Source organism: Siphateles boraxobius, unplaced genomic scaffold (genome assembly GCF_051911475.1).
Source record: "Siphateles boraxobius isolate OS27281-9 unplaced genomic scaffold, OSU_SipBor_1 65, whole genome shotgun sequence".
In the NCBI taxonomy this organism is placed as follows: Eukaryota; Metazoa; Chordata; class Actinopteri; order Cypriniformes; family Leuciscidae; genus Siphateles; species Siphateles boraxobius.
The window spans coordinates 18896008-18923469 of record NW_027509192.1 but is presented as its reverse complement, the minus strand read 5'-3'; the positions used below and the strand labels follow the sequence as shown (position 1 = coordinate 18923469).

The 27462-nt window shown below is 43.3% G+C and overlaps 1 pseudogene across 1 annotated transcript in view; it reads left to right on the top strand.

Annotated features, from left to right (window-relative positions):
• The window catches only part of LOC143721263 (FYVE, RhoGEF and PH domain-containing protein 6-like), a 63947-nt pseudogene extending 39633 nt beyond the window's left edge, over nucleotides 1-24314 (top strand). The window contains exons 7-16 of the transcript XR_013196702.1: nucleotides 16245-16300; nucleotides 16436-16494; nucleotides 16594-16664; nucleotides 16746-16824; nucleotides 17092-17240; nucleotides 17400-17479; nucleotides 18929-19031; nucleotides 19108-19254; nucleotides 22315-22368; nucleotides 24276-24314. The product of XR_013196702.1 is annotated as an FYVE, RhoGEF and PH domain-containing protein 6-like (transcript). The remainder of the gene's footprint in view (nucleotides 1-16244; nucleotides 16301-16435; nucleotides 16495-16593; nucleotides 16665-16745; nucleotides 16825-17091; nucleotides 17241-17399; nucleotides 17480-18928; nucleotides 19032-19107; nucleotides 19255-22314; nucleotides 22369-24275) is intronic.
• The last annotated feature ends 3148 nt before the right edge of the window (nucleotides 24315-27462 follow it).

The window sequence follows — 27462 nt, the reverse complement described above, 5'->3', positions numbered from 1 at the left end:
TCCACAACTTCTGTAGTTTTAACTTATTTTAATATATAAATTCAGTGAAATCGTCAAACGTTTGTATGACTTGCCAGTGACTTGTGACCCAAGCTACGACTTGACTTGCTTGACATAAGGCAGTGACTTGACTTGACTTGACTTGCCTTTATAAAAAATTTACTTGGACTTGCTTGAGACTCGAAGGTTAAGACTTGAGACTTGCTTGTGACTTGCACATGTGTGACTTACTCCCACCTCTCCTAAAAAGTACCTTGTATACTCAACCACATCCAAATACAAAACAAATGCATACACTACAATAATAAATATTCCTTAAGACTACATAAAAACTAAATCAAATTAGTAGTACGCAACCATTCACCACATGCTCGATTAAAACAGCAATCTGACTGGCTCAACTTAATCTCAACTGGGAGTTTATTCCATTCTATTGCTGCCAAGTACAAAAAGGTGTTTTTTCCCAGAACAGCTCTTAAATACAAGCTCTTAAGTACAACAGCTCTTAAGTACAAGGTACTATGTCTGTGGCACTGCCTCTAGTTGAGTAGCTATGAGAGTTCCTAATAAGCTTAAAATAATCTTTAAAATACCTTGGCTCATTCCTATACAAAATCTTTCGTGTTAACCTCAGTTTCAACTGTCTCACCCTATTTTCGACTGTCAGACATTTTAAATTCCTAAGTTCAGAGGAGCCGACATGGTTCCGTTTATTAAGATTTAAAATCAACCCAACTAATTTATTTTGTGCCGTTTGAAGTTGAACTTGTATCCTCTTGGGTCAGCTACTGTACCATGTAGTACAGGCATAATCAAAGTGTGGCTGAATTAAAGCATTGGCTAACATTTTTAGAGTTTCTTTATTTAAAAAATGTGCCTTTCGTGCCAGAAATTTAATTCTTTGGTTCACTTTAGTGATAACCTTTTGACCCATACTTTCTCCACTCAAAGAACTATCTAAATCACAACCTAAATATTTAACACAGTTTTTAACTTCGATCTGGGTATCACCCACATAAATTCTGAGCTCAGGAGTCCTACTCAACCTTATTTTTGAACCAAATAGAATAGATTCGGTTTTCCCTAGATGCAAAGACAGTTTGTTCTCTATCAGCCATTCACTTATGTTCTTTAACTCATCATTAAAATGGTTCTCAATAACTTTTATGTCCTTATGAGAGAACACTAAGGCTGAATCATCCGCGTAGAGAAAGAGTTTACAGTTGCAAACAGATTTCATATCATTTATATACAAGAGAAACAACAATAGACCCAGGACGCTACCCTGTGGCACACCACATGTTATTTCTCTAGCCTCAGACAGAGTGCTGTTAATATCAACTCTTTGATGCCTCTCAGTCAAGTATGATCTAATCCATTCATATGCCATACTGTTAAAACCTAGGGCTTTTAGTTTAATCAGCAAAATCTGATGGTCAACGGTGTCAAATGCTTTCTGGAGGTCTAACAATACCAAGCCACAGAGTTTACCCTAATCGATCTCTCTCCTTCAATAGTCTGTCATATATAATAAACAGGAATCCGTAGAATAAGATGTTCTAAAACCAGATTGAGGTCTATAATTGCCCTCTATAACTGGTCTATAATTGCCCTCTTCTAATTTGCTCCCTTTTTTATAAAGCGGCACAACCCTAGCAAGCTTCAGATCTTTCGGAACTTTACCTGACGTGATTGAAAGATTAAAAATATGAGTGAGATATGGAGAAATATATTCTGCAGCATCTTTTAAAAATCTGGCACGTATTTCAACTAGCCCTATTACCTTCGAACACTTAAGATCATTCAATAACTTTAATACCTTATCCTGTGAGATCACAGAAAGGCCAAAAGAGTCTGCTACCACTCCCAGCTTAGAATAATACTTAAACATAACCTCACCATCATTTAACCCAGGTTCCCCTTCAGGGACTACCGCTGCGTGTAATCGCAGTGGGAACGCCCTCCAGCGTAACGCGTCTGAAGCATGAATGAAATCAGTCAATGGAGAGATGGAGCGTCATAGCGAGTGACGTCATCGACCAGGAAGCTATAAATATCCCCTGAGCACACAATACGCCAGCTTTTTGTTACTTCAGCAAGCTCTGTGTGTGTCTGAAATCTAGCGAATGTGTTTGTCTGTTTAGACAGGAGTTTCTCACTATATATATATATATATAAAAAAACCAATATGAGTGTCAAAGTGACGAGCGAGCAATATAGAAAGTGTGTTTCCCCCTGTACACGATACATCACGGGTGGGGATACACATCAGCTGTGTGTTGCTTGTTTGGGATTGCAGCATGACCAGTCGGCTCTCGAGGGGGTCGATTGTGAGCATTGCGAGCGTTTTCCCTTGAGAACTCTGCGCTCGCGGCGATCGCTCTTCGAGGAGAGTGGTTTGCTGCGAGCTCCCCGAGGCTCCGGTCCCGCTTCTGTTGAGGCAGAGCGACGTCGCTTGTCTTGGGGCTCGCAGATGGATCTCACTGGCGACGTTGAGACGGGCTCCGCCCTATCTCAGCTATCTCCAGCGAGATCTAGTGCCTCTCACCCGGCTCTAGAAGCACGCGCTGCGGCGGTTACTTCTGCCCGGGTCGAGGCACATGATGTCGAACTTAGATTATCCAGTTCTGAGGAGCTCGATGTCGAAAGTTTTGCATCAGAAGAAACTGACTCGTCACTCCAGCATACTGCTGAAGAGGGGCTGATAGATGTTATCTCGGGCTGTTGAAAAGCTCAGCATCGAGTGGCCAACTGATAGGCAGGAGTCTAGAAATAAAAGCAAATTAGATGATAGACTTCTGTCTGCACGTCCTCAGCCTTCTCGCCGGTGCTTGCCATTCTTCCCAGATCTTCACTCTGAGGTTTCAAAGACCTGGGTTAGACCTGTTTCAAATAGAATTTATACTAACCAGTCTAATGCTTATGGAAACATTTTTGGTGCAAAACATTCAGGGTACGTGACCATGCCGAAGGCAGAGGAGACGCTCGCTAGCTATCTCTCTCCTGCTTCGTCATCTTCACTTAAAGCACCGGCTCTGCCCTCTAAGCCACTAAAAAATACTTCTGTGTTAGTGGGGAAGGCTTACTCGGCGGCGGGTCAGGCGGCTGCATGTCTACACACTATGGCCATTATGCAGGCTTATCAGGCTGACCTCCTTAAAGATGCTTGTGGGGGGGTGAAATTTCTGTGGATATGATTAATGAGCTCAGGCAGACTGCTGATCTCACTCTCCGGGCCACCAAGGAGACCGCTAAATCTATCGGCCGGTCTATGGCAGCCATGGTGGCCACAGAGAGACACTTGTGGTTGAGTCAGACCTCTATGAAGGAGAAAGATAAGACTCTTCTTTTAAATGCTCCAGTTTCGCCTGCGGGCCTCTTCGGTGACGCTCTTCACTCTGTCACGGAGAGGTTCCAGGAAGAGAAGAAACAGGCGGCCGCTTTTCAGAAATTTATGCCCCTTAAAGTGCGTGTCGCTGGGGCTGCTGAGCGAGGGCAGTCCCAGCCACCGAGTACTTCAAAAAGAGCGCAGCAGAAATGGAGTGTCGCTTCGTGCCCCCCCGCAGAGAAACTGGAGGGACGAGGCGGGGCGCTCTCCGGCGCGACCTTCTCGGGGTAGGGCTGATCTGAGGACAGTCATTATCGTAAAGAAGGCCGCATCGAAAAAATCCTGACGTGCTGAACGTCAGGACTCTAAGGGTGGTCCCCATCGTGGAAGACTTGAGTTCACTGCACAAAAACACGGTGCCCTGTCTTTCCCGATGCCCTCAGGGGTCTGCTCTACTAACCCTGCCTATACAGGGCGTAGAGAGACTCGGCGAGCGATTTCCCGAGGGACGCTTGCCCCCTCCGAGGAGGGTTGTGGAGTGCCCAGACCAGCTGTTCCCTGCCAGTACTGTGTCTGTCACTCGGGGCTGTGTCTGTCACTCGGGATGTTCATCCAGAGGCCAGCCTCGAGAGATTGGTTCCCTTAGTAGAGTTCCTAGCGAAAGGAGCTATAGAGCGGGTTCCTCCACCCAGCAGGGAGTTAGGATACTACAGCCGGTACTTCATCTTTCCGAAAAAAGATGGAGGGCTGCGTCCCTTTCTAGATCTGCGTCTCTTAAATACAAGCAGATCGTGTCAAATCAGATCTGAGGACTGGTTCGTCACGATAGATCTAAAGGACGCTTACTTCCACGTATCTATCCTCCCTCAACACAGGAAGTCCCTGAGGTTCGCTTTCGGGGGCGAGGCTTACCAATATCGGATTCTTCCGTTCGGCCTAGCACTGTCACCCCGCACGTTCACGAAGTGTATGGATGCGGCTATAGCCCCGCTGAGGCTGCAGGGCATCCGTATTCTGAACTATACAGACGATTGGTTAATTCTAGCTCAATCAGAACAACAGGCGGTTCGGCATCGAGATGTCGTTCTTGCTCACATCAAGAGGTTGGGGTTGAGGCGCAACGCCAAGAAGAGTGTTCTTTCTCCATTACAGAGAACCACTTTTCTCGGTGACGTGTGGGATTTGACGACGATCCAGGCACAGTTGTCACCTGCTCGTGTTGCTTCGATTCGCCGCAGTAGATCAGGTCAAGCTAGGCCAGTCATCCACTGTAAAACAGTTCCAGAGACTGTTAGGTCTCATGGCAGCTGCGTCCAACGTGATACCTTTTGGCCTCCTGCACATGAGACCGTTACAGTGGTGGCTTAGAACCAGGGGATTCTCCCCGAGGGGAAATCCGCTTCGCATGATCATGAGTTCGCGACGGTGTCATCGCGCCCTGGTTATGTGGAAAGATCCTCGGTTTCTGTCCCAAGGCCCTGTGTTGGGAGCTCCTTGTCGTCGCGTTATGCTAACGACAGATGCCTCTCTCACGGGGTGGGGGGCGATCATGAGTGGTCGCCCAGCTCAGCGTCTGTGGGAGGACCATCACCGTCTATGGCACATAAATTGTCTAGAGATGTTGGCAGTGTTTCAGGCACTGAAACATTTCCTCCCAGACCTAAGTGGCCACCATGTTCTTGTCCGGTCAGACAACACATCGTGGTCTCTTATATCAACCATCAGGGGGGTCTGAGTTCTCGCCCAATTTACAAACTGGCACGTCAGATCCTTCTATGGTCCCAGGGGAAAATTCTTTCTCTGAGAGCTATTTTTCTCCCGGGGTATTTAAATCAGGGTGCAGACATCCTGTCGAGGCAGGGGCCAAGGCCCGGGGAATGGAGTCTTCACCCCGAGTTGGTGGAGCTCCTATGGGAGCATTTCGGTCGTGCCGAGGTAGACCTATTTGCTTCCCGAGAGACATCAAACTGTCCACTGTGGTTCTCTCTCAGCCTGCCAGCCCCACTGGGGTTGGACGCGATGGTACATCTTTGGCCAAGGTCATGTTTGTACGCTTTTCCCCCGATCGCTCTGCTCCCGGGAGTTCTGGATAGGGTTCGCCGGGACGGTGTTTTACGGTGTGTGCTTTAACCTTACACCTTTAACCTTATTATTTATTATCCTCAGGTTAGGTAGAGCAAGTCAAATCTGACCTAAATCATAAGCGTTCAAATGGTACTTACAACTTGTTCAGAAGACTCCTCTGTGGTTTAGTTCTTGCTCAAGGTTTATTAACAACAATACTGGTAGACAATTGCTTGCAATTAGTATAATAGTTATTTATTAATATTCCAAAAATAAAAGTTAAACCAAAACTAATAGCAAAGTTACAATATAAAGCAAGGTATAAATTAAAGGTACAATCAGCTGGTTTTCTGGCGTCGAGAGATACCGCTAAATCAGTATCTGCTTGTTCAGTCTTCTCATCAGTCTTTTATACTCAAACAGTTCACTGCCGAAGTCAAACTCTCTTCTGTTGTCATCAACTGGAGAGCTGCCAAGTCTTCCATGACCCTTTTAAGGTGTTTCCGACGTAGCCTGCCCTCTCTTCTTGGCTCTTTTTCTCTTGGTTCTCAGTTTCTTCGTCTGTAAAATATACCTTATCTACAGCATTACATTTTTCTTAAAAGCAATTCTTATCTAATACATACATGCTCTACTCTAAGTTACTTAATATAAACATCTACTACTTTTATAAGGTCAAGTATACATGCATAATTGGTATTAATTTTTGTATATAATTTCCAATACATTTTCATGCAGCATTACAATTTGGGTTACATAAAAGTACTACAAAGGAAAACAGACATTAATCAAGACAGAGTAATTGCAAATAATCATCTCCATTAACAACGGGCTCAGTCTTCTGTTAATAGCCCCGTTCTGGCCGGCCCGAGTATGGTTTGCGGACCTAGTGTCTCTCCTCGACGGCTCTCCCTTGGAGATACCGATCAGGAGAGATCTACTCTCTCAGGCGAGTGGGTCGATCCTTCACCCCCGCCCAGAACTATGGAGGCTGTGGGCTTGGCCTGCAGTTGAGGCCTGCAGTTCGCACGAGGGTACCAGCTTGGGATCTGGCCATCATCTTAGAAGGTCTCTCCCTAGCTCCTTTCGAGCCCATCGAGGAAGTTTCGGAAAAGTTTCTTACGCTAAAGACTATCCTTCTTCTCGCTATCTCATCTCTAAAAAGAATTGGAGATATTCAAGCACTTTCGGTGGCTCCCTCGTGCCTGGAATTTGCTCCTGGTATGGTTAAGGCCTTTCTCTGTCCGAGACCAGGTTATGTTCCTAAGGTGCCAACTACTATTGTTAGACCTATAGTTCTGCAGGGTTTCTGTCCTCCGCCTTTTGTGACGTCAGACCAGAAGAGACTTAATTTGCTGTGCCCCGTCAGGGCTTTAGATGCTTATGTCCACAGAGCTGCCCTGTGGAGGAGATCGGAAACTGTTTGTCTGTTTTGGGTCACCTAAGAAAGGGTGTCCGGCATCTAAGCAAAGGATGAGCAAGTGGGTGGTCGAGGCCATCTCGCTTGCTTATGGTTCGGCCTATCAGCCTTCACCTTTGGCTTAAGGGCTCATTCCACCAGGAGTATGGCTGCCTCTACAGCTCTTCTTTCAGGAGCTTCTCTTCAGGACGTTTGTGATGCGGCAGGCTGGTCCTCACCGCACACTTTCGTTAGATTTTATTCCCTTGATCTTAGCTCCACTCCCGGGGCTCAGGTTCTCTCGTCGGTTTGTGTCTCCTAATGACACACGACGGGGATTTGGTCGTATGGGGATGTGGGTATTGCGTTCCCACTGCGATTACACGCAGCGGTAGTCCCTGAAGGGGAACGTCCCGGGTTACGTATGTAACCCTAGTTCCCCGAAGGGACGGACGCTGCGTGTCCTGCCATACTCCCGGCATCCCCTTGGGTCGCTTGCTTCAGTAACTTTAAGCTGGCGTATTGTGTGCTCAGGGGATATTTATAGCTTCCTGGTCGATGACGTCAGGAGAGATGGAGCTATGACGCTCCATCTCTCCATTGACTGATTTCATTCATGCTTCAGACGCGTTACGCTGGAGGGCATTCCCACTGCGATTACACGCAGCATCCGTCCCTTCGGGGAACTAGGGTTACATACGTAACCCGGGACGTTTACTTGGCAACTTTTCAACTAAATTTCCAGCTATAGAAGTAAAAAAGGAGTTAAATTTATCCGCAACCTTTAATTGATCAGAGGAAAGCTCCCCATTGATGTTAAGCAGATATTATTTGTCTTTGTCTTAAGTCTATTACTGTACCCAATTTGTTTCAATGACTGCCAAAGTTTCTTTGGGTTACCTTTATGCTCAGTTAATTTATCATGAAAAAAGTCCCTTTTACATATTTTTATCATCTTTTGCACTATATTTCTTAGCTTCTTATAATTATCCAAGTCATCCTGCTCATTACTCTTCCTAAAAACTAAAAAGGCCTTATTTCTCTTACTAATTGCTTCTAAAATATCACCATTCATCCATGGCTTTGACCTCAGTTTTACTCTAATATTGATGATTTTTTGAAAATTGATGAACTTCAGCTTGAACTGAATGACACTATTGTCTTTTTAGAGCTGCTTTACATCACAATTTAATTCTGTTTGCATTCTTGATCATTACTTTCCTGTTTATCACTGTAAAACTTATTTAAAATAATCTTTATTGTATAAATCACTGTATAAATAAAGATGACTCAACTTGGTTGCAACCATTTTTTTTTGGCTGTGTTCTATGTGTGTCACAATATAACCAGGCTGAAGACCAGGATACAATTCACAGAGTTTAAGGCAATTCCACAGACTAATAGAAGTTCAGGAACTTAGGAAAAGTCTTCAGACAGAAATATAACCTTAAACTATAATAGAACGCAGGAAGTCCATTCTTGAAATGTCTCTTAAGGATAACTCACAGAAGATACAAGAGGTCCTCTTTCTCGGACAGTCAACAGAACATAACTCACTGAAGATAATTGATTCACAGAAGAAGAGTGAAGTCCTCTCAAACGATCCACTGAATAAAACTCACAGAAGTAGAGTGAAGTCCTCTCAAACGATCCACTGAATATAACTCACAGAAGTAGAGTGAAGTCCTCTCTCAAACGATCCACTGAATATAACTCACAGAAGAAGAGTGAAGTCCTCTCTCAAACGATCCACTGAATATAACTCACAGAAGAAGAGTGATGTCCTCTCTCGGACGATCCTCATCATATAACTCACAGAAGAAGAGTGAAGTCCTCTCTCGGACGATCCTCATCATATAACCCACAGAAGAAGAGTGAAGTCCTCTCTCGGACGATACTCATCATATAACTCACAGAAGAAGAGTGAAATCCTCTCTCAAACGATCCACTGAATATAACTCACAGAAGAAGAGTGATGTCCTCTCTCGGAAGATCCTCATCATATAACTCACAGAAGAAGAGTGAAGTCCTCTCTCGGACGATCCTCATCATATAACTCACAGAAGAAGAGTGAAGTCCTCTCTCGGACGATCCTCATCATATAACTCACAGAAGAAGAGTGAAGTCCTCTCTCAAACGATCCACTGAATGTCTTATTGATAACACAAGGATCCACCTCGCTAGCAACACAACAGACACTAGCCCTGCACAAGAACTTTAAAAGGCACAAGGGAACAGAATAATGTGTAACATATAATACCCAGCAGTGAGGGAGTGAGAGCAAACAGAATATAAAGGCTGGTGATGAGATGATTATGACGTGATAGAGATCAGGTGTGGTGATGAGGGAATCGAGTGCAGGTGAGGATCCAGGGGAATGCTGGGAAATGTAGTGCGGGACAGGACCAGAAAACCAGAGGAACCGTGACAGAACTCCCCCCGCCTCGGAGGCGCGTCCTCGCGCCTAAACAACAGAAGGGAGGAGAGAGTCAGGGAGAGTCAGGGAGAGGTCATAGTGAAAACTAGGGTGGAACCAGGATGGAGCCGGGGAGAAGCCAGAGAGGAGTAGATTGTGTGGTCGACCAGGGCGGACGTGACTTTCAGGTGACCGGGGTGGAGGCTTTCTCTCGGGTGGAGACCCTATTTCGGAAGGCCAGGGCGGAGAGAGTCGAGTGGTCAGCCATGGTGGAGTAGGCCGAGTGACCGCCCACGGAGGAGCAGGTTCTAAATAGGGTTGGTCAGGGTCGATGATTTGCTCCGACTTGGCTGGGCAGAAGATTTGCTCCGACTTGGCTGGGCCGACGAGAGGTAATAGTTTAACTGTGCAGAGGACAGTCTTGAGTTTGATTTCGACTGGACTGACAGTTGGCACGAGTTTGCCTTGGTAGACCGTCGTCACAGACTCGTCTGGGCAACTCTTAGCATTCGGTCGGACTTGACTCGTATTCGACTGGGTAGACAAACGACTCAACTTGACTGGGCAAATTAATTGAACTGGCTCTTCTGTGCAAAAGAATTGAACTGATACGACGGGGCTAATACATTGAGCTGGTTCATCGGAGCAGAGGATGACTTTAATGTGGACTAGGCTTGGACCTTGACTGACTGAGCATACGAATAGCTCTGGTTCGAAGACGGGCTCTGGCTCTTGCTCGGAGACGGGCTCTGTACTGGACCAGCGGCGAAGGCGGCTCAGGACTGGACGAGAGCAGCGGCGAAGAGGGACCTGAGGTGGGCGGAACCAACGGCGAAGAGAGCTCCGAGCTTGGCGGGACCAGCGGCGAAGAGAGTTCCGAGATGGGCGGGACCAGCGGCGAAGAGGGCTCGGCTGGGCTGGACGGAACCAGCGATGAAGAGGGCTCGGCTGGGCGGAACCAGCGGTGAACAGGTCTTTGGCTGGACGGTCCCCGGCCGGGCGGTCTCTGGCTGGACGTGGCTGACGTGAAGCTCTGGCTGGACGTGGCTGACGTGAAGCTCTGGCTGGACGTGGCTGACGTGAAGCTCTGGCTGGACGTGGCTGACGTGAAGCTCTGGCTGGACGTGGCTGACGTGAAGCTCTGGCTGGACGTGGCTGACGTGAAGCTCTGGCTGGACGTGGCTGACGTGAAGCTCTGGCTGGACGTGGCTGACGTGAAGCTCTGGCTGAGCATCGTGGCTGACGTGAGGCTCTGGCTGGACGTGGCTGACGTGAGGCTCTGGCTGGACGTAACCAGCAGGGCAGGCTCGGCTGGACTGGGCGGAACCAGCATGGAAGTGGGCTTTGAGCTGGGTTCATGGGCTGTATCGGATGTGTGTGCTGCCCATACACACAAAACAGCCATGGACCCCACAATGAGCACAGTATCTTCCAGAGAAGCATGGACGGTCTCTGGCTCTGGACTGGCAAGAAGTGCAGGCCTGAGAGCTCCACGGACGGACATCAAAGCGGGGTCAGATAACTTGGACATCATGTTGGCACTATTTGAAACGAGATTACGTGCTCGGGGCCATGCACTGAGTCCAGGACGAATTAGGGGTTCTTGCTCAAAGGGCTGTGCTTTAAGCGACTGAGCAAACTCGGCATGGAAACTTTTGGTAAAGTAACTCAAATTCTGGAAAATAGAAGCATCTGAAACCAACAGATTTTGTGCTCACCTCTGGGCGTGGCCAGTAAGAAGGGAGAGAATGAAGGCAATCTTACTTGTGTCAGAAGTGAAATGAGTTGAGTTTACCACAAAGTAAAGTTCACAATAGAAGAGGAAGTCCCTGCTATCATCTTCCCCCGAATATGTAGCCGGTAATGCCATGGGACTGATGTAAGCAGAAGGAAGAACACTAGTGACGATGTCTTGCATCAACTGAGGTGCCACGGTGGAAGCAGCAGTATCCATAATTGACTGAAAAGCGTTGGTAGCGCAAGTAGAGGAAGTGGGTGGAGCTTGCCTTGAGGTGGCTGGGTATTCTGTCACAATATAACCAGGCTGAAGACCAGGATACAATTCACAGAGTTTATTTAAGGCAATTCCACAGACTAATAGAAGTTCAGGAACTTAGGAAAAGTCTTCAGACAGAAATATCACCTTAAACTATAATAGAACACAGGAAGTCCATTCTTGAAATGTCTCTTAAGGATAACTCACAGAAGATACAAGAGGTCCTCTTTCTCGGACAGTCAACAGAACATAACTCACTGAAGATAATTGATTCACAGAAGAGTGAAGTCCTCTCAAACGATCCACTGAATATAACTCACAGAAGTAGAGTGAAGTCCTCTCAAACGATCCACTGAATATAACTCACAGAAGTAGAGTGAAGTCCTCTCTCAAACAATCCACTGAATATAACTCACAGAAGAAGAGTGAAGTCCTCTCTCAAACGATCCACTGAATATAACTCACAGAAGAAGAGTGATGTCCTCTCTCGGACGATCCTCATCATATAACTCACAGAAGAAGAGTGAAGTCCTCTCTCGGACGATCCTCATCATATAACTCACAGAAGAAGAGTGAAGTCCTCTCTCGGACGATCCTCATCATATAACCCACAGAAGAAGAGTAAAGTCCTCTCTCGGACGATCCTCATCATATAACCCACAGAAGAAGAGTGAAGTCCTCTCTCGGACGATACTCATCATATAACTCACAGAAGAAGAGTGAAGTCCTCTCTCAAACGATCCACTGAATATAACTCACAGAAGAAGAGTGAAGTCCTCTCTCGGACGATCCTCATCATATAACTCACAGAAGAAGAGTGAAGTCCTCTCTCGGACGATCCTCATCATATAACTCACAGAAGAAGAGTGAAGTCCTCTCTCAAACGATCCACTGAATGTCTTATTGATAACACAAGGATCCACCTCGCTAGCAACACAACAGACACTAGCCCTGCACAAGAACTTTAAAAGGCACAAGGGAACAGAATAATGTGTAACATATAATACCCAGCAGTGAGGGAGTGAGAGCAAACAGAATATAAAGGCTGGTGATGAGATGATTATGACGTGATAGAGATCAGGTGTGGTGATGAGGGAATCGAGTGCAGGTGAGGATCCAGGGGAATGCTGGGAAATGTAGTGCGGGACAGGACCAGAAAACCAGAGGAACCGTGACAATGTGGTGTTTCAATTAGTAACACATTGTAGCGCAGTTTTCTAGGGTATTGTGGATGGTTGCCAGGTTGTTGCTATCCAATTGCTAAGGTATTCTGGATACTATTTAGTAGGGGTGCGCCGATCCGATACTCAGTATCGGTATTCCTCCGATACTAGCAATATTTGCCGGATCGGGTATCGCCAGACAAGATCATCCGAATCCGATCCGATATTGTATCTACGTATGTTATTGTTATACAACACAAAAGGCACAAAAACATTATAAAGCACTATAATGTTTTCGTGTACTGTATTCCAAGATTTCTGAAGCCATTACATATAGTTTAATGTGAGGTACAGATTTAAATCGTTAAATTAATCTTCACCTAAGTGCTTCCCTCCGCTGCGGCTGTCAGTCATTCTCAGCACTCAAACAGCGCGTCGCGCTCGGGAAAAACAGTCAACACGATGAAACTCTCTCCAAGATGAGTCAATGTTCCTATTATTATACTGTATATATGTAGATAAAGGTCTATGGTTCGCATAAGAGGACTTTAACGTGCTGGAGTTTCACATGTTACTTTCAAACGGGTGTCTGTTAGATCACAACACAACTCATCAGTGATCACAACACTGGAGTAGAGAGCGATATAATTGCTCTTCACACGCACATTAACTGAAATTTAAAACTGTTAAAAGGCTCAAACAAATGAATAAATAAAGAAATATATGTATATCTTACTTTTGTGCTTTGAACTTTTCAATGCGACGCGCTGCGCGCCGTGACTCAATGTTGCTTCGAGCGCATCATTCTGCGCAGGGGAAGCGCATAAGGTTTCGTGCCGCTCTGAATTGGAGCCTTTCATATTACAATACTTTTGCGCAATGGCAGTTTATTGATAGCCTTAGTTTTTCTGTCCAATCTATGTATCATATGTTGCTGCTTCATTAAAAAGTTGCGCTTAAAATTTTAAAATAAATGTATTTTAATTATATAGTATATATTTTGTCTGTATTGTTTTACAAAGTAAGGAAAATAATGTTTAAGTCAAGCTTTGATGCCTTTAACAAAAGAATAATCCCAGTCTCTTCCCCACAGTGAGGCATACAGATACAGTTTATTAGGTAATTTGGCACTGTTTAAATTATTATTTTAGTATTGGATCGGATCGGTATCGGCCAATACTGAGTCCCAGGTATCGGGATCGGTATCGGAGGCAAAAAAAGCGGATCGTGCCACCCCTACTATTTAGCACAACATGCAGTAAGTGTGGTTTTAGTACATGTAAGAGGTAAGAGGTTTTAGCTCATTGCAGTTGCTAGCACTGATCTGTATAATGACTGAATTGCTCATTGCGTTATAAACTGCCATCAGGCGGTGAAGCCACCGGAAGTGTTTGAGCGGCCATCTTTCTATTCCCTACCGACAGAGGGCCTCATTGATTTACAGCCAAAACATTGACCTAAAATCACCTGATTTGCAGCATCTCAGTCTCACAGGATTAGTTTTGCGATATATGTATGTAAATTAATTTTTACTTCCGATGTTATCTGTAATGTTTATGGTCTTTTCGGAAAGGATGAGTCATATATTGAAATTTTTAGTGTGGTTGTCTACTGCACACTTCTGACAAAGGTAACCGACCTAACACAAAATATATTTATTTATGTACATAATTATGGAGGAAATATTAAACATGACCATACAGTATATCTGTGTTTAGTTGCTGGAATTGATTAGAAAAGCCTATACAATAAATATTAATACAAGCCACTGTTACTATATTGCACTATATTGTATTAAAAAATTGTTAATGTGGTTGTCTACTGCACACTTCTGACAAAGGTAACCGACCGAACACAAAATATATTTCTTTATGTACATAATCATGGAGGAAATATTAAACATGAACATACAGTATATCTGTGTTTAGTTGCTGGAATTGATTAGGAAAGCCTATACAATAAATATTAATACAAGCCACTGTTACTATATTGCACTATATTGTATTAAATTTCAAAGTTTACCATGCATCATCTTGGAAATAAAGCAATCTGCGTTATTTGTCTAAATAAGTTATGATGATGTGTTTTTTATTCCCTGATTGAGCAACATATTTCAGACTTTTAAGGCCCGCCCAATCAGTCCAACGACAGTTTAAGATAAGTGGGTGAGCGGGTCTTTTCAGTGTGAAAAAGAAATTTTATTCCATTTAAACTTTTATCTGGGAACTTTTATTAAAGGAGTAGTTCACTTTAAAATAAAAATTACCCCATGATTTACTCACCCTCAAGCCATCCTAGGTGTATATGACTTTCTTCTTTCAGACAAATACAATCATAGTTATTAATAAACACCCTGATGCTTCTGAGCTTTATAATGGCAGTGGATTGGAATCCAATTAGTTTGAAGCTTAAAAAAGTGAATCCATCATCATAAAAGAACTCCACACAGCTCCGGGGGGTTAATAAAGGCCTTCTGAAGCAAAGCGATGGGTTTGTGTAAGAAAAATATTCATATTGAACACGTTACAAAGTAAAATTTCATTTTCCGGCCAAGGCTAGAACAAGTGCAAGTTAGTAAACCTAGTACAAGTTACTAGGGTTTTCGGTGGTAGCCAGGGTGTTTGTATGTCGTGTTCCATGGGGTTTTAGCACATTGCTATGCAGTTTTTAAAGTGCTCTGAGTGGTTTTTATATTAAAGATACAAGTGTCAACTAAGACAATCGATTATAATGGGAAGTATACTTTACATGAGTTAAAGTGTAAAAAACTGTCTGCTAAATATTCTGTATGATGATTTACCCGCTGGCTTTCTGGAACTTTGAATCCATGTTTGCAATGTTGAATGGCCTTTAGCCTCCCTTTACTCTTTCTCAGTCTGTCTTCATTTTGTGACGACATTGTTTATTGTCTACAAAGTGTGTTGACAACAGAAATGTTATTTATTTATTTATTAGTGTTTTATTTATTTGTGTTGTTTATATTAGATCAGATCAGGTACAATAATTTTAGACAAGAATTAATTATCTTCCAAGAACGTGGATATTTTGCACAAGTTGTTAGCACTATTAGAAGACCAGGATATTACCGACAGAAATACAAAAACAAACTACCAAATTACCAATTTATGGATCAACCACTGTCTGTAAAGTGGATTGTACAGGGCATAGGTGACGTGGCCCTTGCCACCAGGCAACCCTACACCCCCTCCCGTGCACGACTCTGCTGGGGATAAATGCAGATTTCATAAATAAGAGCAAGAGTAGCAGTGATGCTTTACTTATCAAACACCATAAACAAGGACACTTTCAGATGGCCAGTTGTAACATCCAAATATCTAAACAAAAGAACCTGCGTTCAGAATTTTTGTGTGTGATATGTCGGATATGTTGGCGTTAATGCTTTTATTTTACTACAGCAAAAACATAATCAGATTTACAAAGCAGAAATCTGATTTGTGTGCCACAGGCCACGTTTTGTGTTGTGTAAGCAGTAGAGCCTTAATGATACAAAAATGTAAAAAATGTATTTATTAATGCTAATGCACTGATTACATAAGTAACTAAGGATTATTGTAGATTATTAGAATTACATTACAGTCAACTTCTATTGGTTTGAAACTAAAGGCAGCATCATGGAGGCAGCATTTGCAACACGTGATTATGTTTGCTGAGTAAAAGTTTGAAACAAATGCAAGAAGGATAATGGCCGCCGAGAGATGCCCTTACGCGACTAAATGAAGCTTATAATGGAAATTGCCTAAAAATAAGATAGTGAGATGACAACTTATTGTTTATTATTAAAAAAATATATATGAAAATGTATGCGTTTCAAATATTTTTAAATTACTCATATTTTTAAATATTTATTTTTTCCTCAGATTACTGTATTTGAACAATCTAGATGAAGAATCCCCAGACTACAGAGATGCAGAAGGTGAAAATAAAAGCTATCGAAATCTTCACTTATTAGGCACACCTTTAAATCATCTAAATAAATACAGTACAACTAAAACCTGATCTGAATCTTCTATTATATGAAAAAAAGTTATGTCTTTATAAATCTTTACAGCAGCCCTATTGATAGTAAAGGAGGTGGCTAATCATGCCAATGAATTCGTAAGACAAAAGGTAATTCAGAATATTAATATTTTAATATGTTTACTTTCTAAAAGAACTATACATTTTCTTGGTAGATCTTGAGAAATGCAATTTTTTGTTTTCAAACAGGATAACTCCCAGAAGCTCTATGAGGTTCAGTGCCGCTTAATTGGAATCGTGTGATTGTCCAACCAGGAAGGGTAAGTTAACAACAGTTCAGTCTTGTTGAACTATTTGCAACAGCAAATGCTTTTGAAATATATCAATGTATGTTTCTTTAGGTTTTGTTAAAGGAAGGGATCTTGATGAAGCTCTCCAGGAAAGTGATGCAGCCTCGAATGTTCTTCTTAGTAAGTGACAGTTATCACAATTCTCATTAAATTTTACAAAAAAATACATGAAACAATATTCACAATGCAACTGTATATGAGACATATTATCAGGTGAAACACTATTCAGTGTGCAGGGCTTCATTTTACCATAGGACTTGTATTTGTTTATAGATGTTAGGGTATGATAGTATTAGTCAATAATAGAATATATAGCATACAGAAAAGAAAATCAAATCAAAGGCAGAACTTGTGGTGTTTTTTTTAATGCTGATTTTATGTGAACTTTAACATACAAAAACTCTCAAATATCTTTGTTACTTTTTCTTGCTCTATAAAAATGTATTTCTATTGTATTTGAACAGACACGATAGTCTTCTTTATACCACGCAAGTAGCATCGGGCAATTTCAAACTGAACAATGTACTGTCATTGGCTGGGATGAAGGTGAGATCTTTATTCTAAATGTATCATATTAAAATTAAATATAGTTTTATTTTAAATTAAATGATTAAACAATTGGCATCAATCATTTTAGTAATAAGTGCAATATTTATATAAATTTCATATTTTCTTTTTTTCTGTTATTATCTGTATTTTCCCCAGGTTAGTAAACCTAGTCAAGAGGGGTATCAAAATGAGCTGAACATTGAGAGTGTTGAACGATCTATCATTTTATCTGCCAGGTGAGAATCTTTAAAAAGTTTTAAATCATGTGGGTCGATGATGTGACGCTCATTTTTTGTCCTATCCATTCATTTACTCTTTAAAGTTCACCGAAAAAAATAAAAAATCTAATTCTGTCATTATTTATTAACCCTTATGTTGTACCAAACCTACATGTACACTAAAGAAGTTTTAAAGAATGTTCTTTTGTCCGTGGCAACATTGTATGTGTCACGTGTCAGTGTTTGTTTGGACTTTTAGTCTGTATTTTGATTGTTTCCTGTTCTCCTTTGTTCTTTTCCCGCCACTCCTTCGTATCCATGGTTACTGTCATCAACAGTTCAGTTGTGTCACCTGTTTAGTCATCATCGTTATCTGTATCACCTGTGTTCTATTAATCAGTGTCATCTGTGTTTGTCATCTGTGTTTCCATCTGTCCAGTCAGTGTTTGTACGTTCTTCGTCTTATTTAGTGTGTTGCTACCTGTTCTGCCTTCCTGTGTTTAATTAAACCTTCGTTTTGGGAATATATCCTCGTCTGCCTTCCTGCAACCCAACGTGACAGTATGGACAAGGGAAAGTCATTTTTCAAAATATCCTCCGTGTTCCACAGAAGCAAGAAAGTTATACAGGTTTATACTACGCTACGCTTGAATCTGACTAGCTGACGAACGTTCTAAGGTGTGCAATTATTCAGCAACAACAGAAGACATAAAACAGTCAGTGAAGAACAGCTGGATAGACCCGAAGGCGGAAAACATGAAGAAAACACCAACAAAACAACAGCTTGGGCTGTCAATGTTTTTTAACAACCTGCTTAAGGCCAAAAAAGTAGATTGAGAGGGGACCGACACTTTAAATGCCCAGCTGCGAGCTCTCTATGCCACCGTCCGAAACCAGTCCGGCGCAGAGTATTCAGTGTCAAGTTTTCTTTCCCTGAGAGCTGCACTAATCCACCATATATCCAAATACAACATCATTTGGCAATCGGAATTCTAGTCATCCAACAACTTATTCAGTGCTGTCCACAAAAGGTTGGGAGGTCGTAAGACGAAATTAGTCCTACACACAAGGACAAACACCTGAGAAATGTCTTGAAATAAATCATCTGAACAATGTTTTGAGGTGTGGTAGCTGTAGTAGTAGCAGAATAATTGACTCTGGACCATTGAATTATTAGAAAAATAATACACACCTGAGGTGTAATCTGCTTCACGTTGTGGCCACATTACCACCTCGGGTGTGCATTTTTTTTTTTTTTTATATAATTCAACAGCCCGTCGTCAATTATTCCTTACTTGGTATGACAAAAGCGTGCATAAATTATGCTAGAATATTCATAATTTGTGCTACATTTTTCCCAACAATATGTGAATACTGACCCTTATTTATTTTATGCCCCATAACAAATTCATACAATTGAATGTGTATGTTTCTGATTTACACACTCTCATTGTTTTATCCGCAAAGCTCTGCTGCATGTCGAGATGAGTGGCTACAGACTATTTCTACTGGAATCAACGATTATACTAAGAAAGAGACCACCTTCACCTCAGTTGGAAACCCTGAGATGGTAAACTGACTCATAAACTTTTAATAATCTTCATGTGTGCAATTTTGTTGTAAACTAAATCAATTACATTTTTTAGGCAACCCAAGACATTGTAGACATTAATGCCCAGCTGGGAACCAGACGCCCAATATGGATCCCAGATCACAGAGTCACTATGTGTATGATCTGCACGTCTGAGTTCACCCTCGCCTGGAGACGCCACCATTGCAGAGCCTGTGGGAAGGTGAGAAGATGTTGCTCCCTTTAGACCCCATTTACATCTGATATTATATTCCATTCTTGGTAATCCGATCACAAGCAGCAAAACCAGTGTGGCAATGCATGTCCACTGTGTGATCCAATCACTCAAAACACTTTCTGTCATAGGCATAAATTGCGGGTGGGACATGTCCCCACCACTTTTTGCCAGAGTCGATATTGTCCCCACCATTTTTTGAAACATCTCGCGGCATAATACTAATGTACCTAATACAAAAGAAACATCTTCATTTGATTAGCAATTCATTTGTTTGCGTTAAAAAAGAGCCGATCTGTCAATGGAATGTGTTGTTTTTGAAATCATGCTGAGTGCTCGTTGCCACTGTCAGCAGTGCCGGGAAGCAACTGTGCTCTCTTGGCACTTGTGCACTTTACACAGATGAGCCCTTCAATATATGGCTCAATGCCATTGCGGAGACTCTGTTTGACTCGGTGAAATCACAATGCAAGGGCATATTAGAACCCAGAACCTCTTTGACACACAAGTTCTACCACCAGACCATTAAAGCACATGATCATTCAGTGCAAATCTATGTACTTATTCCATGATATGAAGAATCTCGGTGTAACAAGTCCACTGAAGGTGAGTTGCAGGGCAACCCGAGGGCAGTTTTATTTTAATACAAACATGAACAAAATGCTAAATAAACAAAGATCTGGCTTGAAACATGAACTTAAACATGGTCCAGCGGTGGACCTGGACCATGGGGCGATGGCAGACCTGGGCCGTAGAGTAATGACGGAAACCATGGACTGTGGAGCAGAAGTTGGTCTGGAAGGCCAGAGCGGGCATGGACACCCTCTGTTGCCATGACATGAGGCACAGAGAGTTTGTGGACTGCCTCCGTGGCTGTGACATGAGGCACAGAGAGTTCGAGGACGGCCTCCGTGGCTATGACATGAGGCACAGAGAGTTTGTGGACAGCCTCTGAAGGACTAGAGGTGTGTGGAGCCCAAACACACCAGTGAGCGATCCCCGTTATGGGGGGTGCAGCTGACAGTGGTAGGATCTCTGGGACCACTGGACTTGGGAGTACTTGGCTTGAGAGCGTTGAGGAGGTTAACGGTGAACCAAGCTCTGCATCCACAAGAGCTTGTCTCCTATAGTCCCCTCCCAAAAAATCCTTAGGGGAAACTTGCATGGCGGCTTTGGCGTGACGAGGCTCTGTGGTGGCGGCTATCTTGCCTGAAGACTCGGGCGTGGCGGCCATCTTGGCTGAAGACTCGGGCGTGGCGGCCGTCTTGGCTGAAGACTCGGGCGTGGCGGCCGTCTTGGCTGAAGACTCGGGCGTGGCGGCCGTCTTGGCTGAAGACTCGGGCGTGGCGGCCGTCTTGGCTGAAGACTCGGGCGTGGCGGCCGTCTTGGCTGAAGACTCGGGCGTGGCGGCCGTCTTGGCTGAAGACTCGGGCGTGGCGGCCGTCTTGGCTGAAGACTCGGGCGTGGCGGCCGTCTTGGCTGAAGACTCGGGCGTGGCGGCCGTCTTGGCTGAAGACTCGGGCGTGGCGGCCATCTTGGCTGAAGACTCAGGCGTGGCGGCCATCTTGGCTGAAGACTCAGGCGTGGCGGCCATCTTGGCTGAAGACTCAGGCGTGGCGGCCATCTTGGCTGAAGACTCAGGGGTGGCGGCCATCTTGGCTGAAGACTCAGGCGTGGCGGCCATCTTGGCTGAAGACTCAGGCGTGGCGGCCATCTTGGCTGAAGACTCAGGCGTGGCGGCCATCTTGGCTGAAGACTCAGGCGTGGCGGCCATCTTGGCTGAAGACTCAGGCGTGGCGGCCATCTTGGCTGAAGACTCAGGCGTGACGGCCATCTTGGCTGAAGACTCAGGCGTGGCGGCCATCTTGGCTGAAGACTCAGGCGTGGCTGCCATCTTGGCTGAAGACTCAGGCGTGGCGGCCATCTTGGCTGAAGACTCAGGCGTGGCGGCTATCTTGGCTGAAGATTCAGGTGTGGCAGCCATGACGTGAACAAGCTCTGGCTTGGCAGGCATATTGTGAACTGGCATGATGACATGATACCAGGTGTAATAGAGTGCCGCAGAAATGAGTCGTAGAACTCGGAAAGTCAGCATTTTTGAACTTCCGGTGCCATTGTCCCAAGTCAATGAGTTTTTTTTAATTAAATATCTGAAAAGAGTTCTGTGGTTAACACAATCTCAAGATATTTCCATGTTTTATTCTATAGCCTAGAAGAAACAAGCAAAAAATATATCTTCAATCCATCGTAGCTTTTAAAACTTCAAACTTTTAGAAAGTTAAAAATGTCAGGGTGATTAAACTTTCCTAGCGTCATACCTAATATAAAGAAAAAAAATCAAGATTAAAAGAATCAAATTCTTGAAAATGTATGTTGGAAGCTGCTTCGCAGAGCATGCTCTTGCAGTATTGCCATGTCCTCTTATTACAAGTGTTTTTAGGCTCGATGTTTGGGATTGGCTCTTAAAGAGATCAAGGTAATCGCGTTATTAAAGTGGGATGATATTTTGGTCTTATCTCCAAAAAAATCTTACATTAAATTGTTATTTATGAATTAAAGGGGCTAGTGTAGAATTCAGAAACCCTTGTTATAGAGTGCTACAATCGTGACGTCAAAAACTGGAAGACTAATTCACCAGTGGTACCCTTGTGATTTTCCTACGGGTTTTTATAATGGGGTTTTTCTATTTATGAGTAAAATAAGGTCTGTGGTAAACATCAGTTGACAATATTGGACATTTAGATTAAAAAATTTGGCGTGTGTGAGAAATTTATGTTGGCAAAACGTCTGAGTATCGTCAACTTATGTTTACCAAATTTTATTCGATATTGAAAACCCCATAATGAAAACCCATAGGAAAATTTGTCTTCCAGGTTTTGACATCATTCTTGCACAACTCTACTAGCGACACCGGTGGCTGTTAAGTGATTGTAAGGAAAATTTTATTATTATTTTTTTTACTTGTTTAAAGTTTTCGTTGTCTTTCTGTTGCATATAATTGTTCAATGATGCTTATGTGGGCATGCATTCTTTTCTCTTGGCATGTAGGTTGTGTGTCAGGCCTGTTCGACTAATGAACAGCCTCTGAAATACTGTAAAACTGTAAAACGCCCACGGCGACGAGCAGGCGGAGGAGCTGCCACCGGCGGCGGGTGGAGGCAGCAGCTGGCCACCGGGGCAGGATGTGCCGGATGACCTCTGTCTGCGCTTGAGCGGCAGAGAACTGTATGATGCAGTTCTCCACCGCGTCGCCGACCAGCCCAACCTGGGAAATTGGGGAGACCAGGAACCGAACCTTGTCCGCATCCGCCATACCAACCAGGCTGAGCCAACGAAGGCGCTACTGGACCACCAAGGTGGACATCGCCAGACCGATCACGCACGCTACGACACCCGTACCCCGGAGGGTGAGGTCGGATGCAGTGCGGTGCTCACCTATGAGCGCACGGTCTGGATTACCCTCGTGCATGCCATGGGTGCCCTAGCCTGCAGTAACGCCATGGCACGCAAGAGGAAGGGGCTTGCCCACAGGCTTTGTAAGCTCTGCCCGTCGGAACAGACGAAACTCACAGGCCTTAGGGGGGAGACGAGGATCCCCCCAAAAGGCAGCGGCCGCCGGACACAGGTGCACCTGTGTCGACAGACCGCTCCAATGGAGGGACACCTCGCAACCCTTCACCGCTCCTCCATCAAGGGTAATGAGGGGGAAAAGCTATTCAGGCAGTTTCTGGCAGAGAAAGAGCTGTTCACCACCTGATAAGCTCTCCATGCATTTCGGGAAAGAAAGGCACTGGGGCGGCGAGCTGAGAACCAGCGCGGCCCGCCCCAAGATACCAAACTCCAGATTCCAACCGAGACTGAACGGGACACGGTGGAGGTTCCACTCGAGCCCGGCAGCCTCGGCGGCCCGTTTCAGCATAGCTGATAATTCTGGATCCGGCTCGGGCAACATTGAACTCCCGGAGGGAGACAATGCAGCCGAGTCATCATCTCTAGAAGTCAGCTCACCCTCCGATGCTGCAATCGGCGTCCTGTCCTCCAGGGGAGCCCCGAGTGAAACCGCTGGCCCACCCATTACAGATGGACCAGCAGACAACACAGGAGGCTCCAGTGGTTGCAGTGGAAGGGAGGAGTGAGGAGCCCACAGGGAATGGTTACCGGGCGGGACATCCAACACTATCCTCCGGTCACCCATCCCACACAGCACCCGAGGGTGGGGCATGGTAATGGGGACTCGCTCTCCGCGAACGAAGGCGAGTCTCGCCCTCAACACTGCGACAGTCATGTTCCCACAGTGAAAACATGAGCTGTCCACAAAAGCTGTCTCAGCGTGCTGTAAGCCAAACACGTGACACAACAGTTGTGACCATCAGAGAGAGACAGGGAACGACCGCACCCAGAAACGCACGGGCGGAATGACATCTTGAAAAAGACGCAAACGCACCCGTGTTGCTCTTTCAGAAAATAGGACCGTCACCAGTGCCGGAGCACACAGGGGAATGACCGCGGCAACACTGAACAGAGAACTGAAACAGTGAAGCACTCACTTTTCCGCCCTCTAACCAGCCATCAACACACACAAACATTTAGAAATTTGTTGCTGTTAAAACAGCAGTTGAGAGCTCAAAGCTCGCGATCACCGCTGCACTCGCGCTGTAGAACACCAGCACTGGGAGAGTCTTCCTGAAGAACACCGACACACTCGCTCGTTGTAGACAACAGCACTCTCAGAGACATCAAACGATCGGCTCCGAAGCGAAAGGCAACTAGTGCGTGCATCCACTTCCGTATTTATACCCGCGCCGCGGGGGCGGAGTGTGTGATGCGAATCACGCACGCCAATTACATTGGCTCGTTCAATAGTACTCGAAGAAGACAGGCTCTCTAGCGAGATCCCATTTCAGTCGGCGTCGACTACGTCCGACGTTATCGACTGAAAGGGAACTATATTTTTTGGGTTTTCCCATTGTGATGGATGATTTAGGGAGTTTGGCTTTTGTGTTCCCCAGGTTTATGCTTCTGTGAAACAGGAAGTCATCGTTGGATAATGTCATGCACCTAGTCAGTGTAAATATTATAAATGGGAAAATACTTCTATTTAGATATTTAACCCCAACGTGTATTAGAGAAAAACATTTATTTGATAAAGTGACATTTGGTTTTTGGCATGGCATGCACACGTGAATTGAGCACAATAATACCAAGGTGTATTAAGAAAATAAACCTGAAAAATTAGTCTCAAATGGACTGAAATGATCAGGGAGGTAAATGCTACTCCTATGTCTAGTGCTTCTGGGCCCGTATTCCTAAAGAATCTAAATCCTTTTAGAAAACTCTTAATTTAGCTTAAAAACTTTTACGTAGGAGTCTTAGCTTAAGAGTGATTCGGGACCGATCTGAGAGCAACTCTGAGTAAGGAAAAGACAAAAACTTTTATCTTAGTGAGGAGGCGGGGCTGACCCCGTTGCTATGTATGACACAATCGTTTGAAGACTGTGATTGGTTGGTTGTCCAAGAAGGAAAAAAAGAGTGATTAGGGTCTATTCTAAGCCGTCACTTTGAAATTACATGTGTAATTTTTCCTATTTGACCATTCTCATACACACACACACACACACATTATATTTGTGTATATAAATCCTTTTTTTTATTTACCATACTGTTAATTTCCTATAAGGTATTTAATTGGATTAGAATGATAAAAATTGTTCCACTGTCTATTTAAGTGGTGGTTTGAATGTTGGTTTTAATGTAACAAACATGGAATAAAAAACAAGAGGGACAAGAAAGCTCAACTGGACAGAGGAACAGTGCTTACTGTGAGCCCAGTTAGTGGATGAACACAAGGCCATCCTTAAAGGAAAATCAGGCTGAGTGTCACTGCACAGAAGCAGACGTGGGAGCTTATAGCGGTTAATAATAAATTATTTACGGTTCATTCCTCTTCCTTGTTCGGAAGCCTGATATATTTATAAATGCATTTTTTTGAGCCTGTAATGTGGGAATGTCCAGTGGAAACTAAATGAACTGCAACACAATAAGAGGTTCTGAAAGTGCTGTAATTGTTTGTGATCACTCTGCTTACAGAAGTTTGTGACAGACCCAAATCATCACTGCTGCGTTGATGCATTTTCCCAGCTGCCAAATATCTTAATGTACAGTAGTGATTTCATTTCTGGCACTATGCCATTCCTGCGCTGTGTGGGAGATGTTATTGTGTCTCTAATAAAATCGGTCACAAACATGATCCCTGCATGATCTAATCTATAGTTTCTTATTAACTCACTATCAACTAATTGTCTGCAATGCATTTCTTCTCCCTCTTCGTCTTTCTGCCATTTTCTCCTCTGCTAAAAAAACTCTTAAGCCTCTTAAAAGTCCTCGTCCGTGCTCCTAACAATTTTGACCTTAAGACCTCTTTTAAGGGTTAAGATGCTTTCTGAATTACTTTTTTCTTTACTAGGATTTTTTCTTTAATTTTAGGAGTAAACGCCCACATTTCTAAGGATTTTCTTAGAATTTTGTCACTAGGAGCTACTTTTTGCATTAAGATTCTTTAGGAATACGGGCCCTGGTGATTTGAAATGATAGCATCTGCTGTCAAGTGACTTGGTGAGTCAAGTTTCTGAGCACAAAAACAGTAATTGATGTGTAAATCTGGCCAATCATGTTTTAATGTGTGGTTTCTGTCATTAAACTTCCAGCAAATGAGTGAGCAGTTTTTTTTAGCTTAGTTTCAATTAACTTTTTAACAATTAATTAAGTTTTTCCTTATTTTTTACAGTACAAAGCATGTCCACCAATATAAACTGATTTTTTTGTTTTCTCTATTACATATTGTGAAGTGAATGTTTTGTAGTTATTCAGTGATTTTGCTTAATTTATCTGATTGTTTTTGCATGATGTCGTAAAAATCATGTTATGCTGCTATATTTTCGCTTTATGATCACACTTTATTGTATTTAATCAACTAATGAATCCACTGTTACCAGTTCATTGCACTTGATAAATGTATTTTTTACATTATACATTTTTTCAGTTCAAATTTTGTTACTGATTTTATTTATATATTATTTAAATTGTTGTATCATGCAGGATGTAGCAGCTTTGGAAAGTCAACCCCTTCTCGGATTCTCTCTCCAAACAGAGAAACCAGAATCTTCATTGCATTTTAAACTTTATCACAAAAACATGCTCTACTACATTTTCAGAGCAAGTGACAGCCAGATCTTTAAAAGGTAAATGTATTGATGTAAAATATTTTAAATATGAAGGTACACATGTAGTAATAATTACATAATAATGTTACATTTAAATAATAATCATCTTATAAAATTTTATCTCTCTCATAGATGGATTGAAGCTATCCAGGAGGCCACGGTTCTATAACCTTCTCTTCCTTAACAACCTTGACAACTATCAGACCAGGGGCCGTATTCACAAAGAATTTTATTTTACCACTAGGAGTACTCCTAAATCCCATTAAAATATTTTAGCTAGGAGTTTTCTCTTAAAAGTTATTCACAACGCCTTTCAGACCTACTCTTAGTAAGGAAAAATGACAACTCCTAAACTAAGAGTGAGTCTTCGTTGCTATGGATGACGTCAATTCTCATGCACGAGTTTCCTCGCAATGATCACGGTGATTGGTTGTTAGATGACAGGGCCATCATGCGGAACATAACACAGACACAACAAATCATGGAATTACGACATCTAAATATGTCTGTGTCCTACACAAAATAATAATAGTAATGTCATCGAAATGCATATATAATGACATGTTTGTGCAGGCCCCAGTGAAGTGTAATTCTAAAAAGGCCGAAAGAGAGAGAAAAGTGGTGAATTAAATTAAATTAAATTAAGGTAGCCTAATACCCTAATGAAACCGCCACTTTCCTAATAATGAAAAACGACTCTTGCATTAACACTTGCTTGGTTAATTGACATCCTATTAATATAGAAGCTTGTTTCCGCCACTGAATAAAAATAAATTAAAATAATTGCGACTTTTTATCTCACAATTGCGAGATACTAAGTCAGAATTGTGAGAAATAAAGTCGCAGTTGTGAGATAAAAAGTCGCAATTAGCTTTTTTATTTTTCATTCTGTGGCGGAAACAAGCTTCCATAGCCTAAATAGACTACTTAAAGCAAGTAAATATTGCTCCTATTGAAGTAATGTAATAGTTGAATG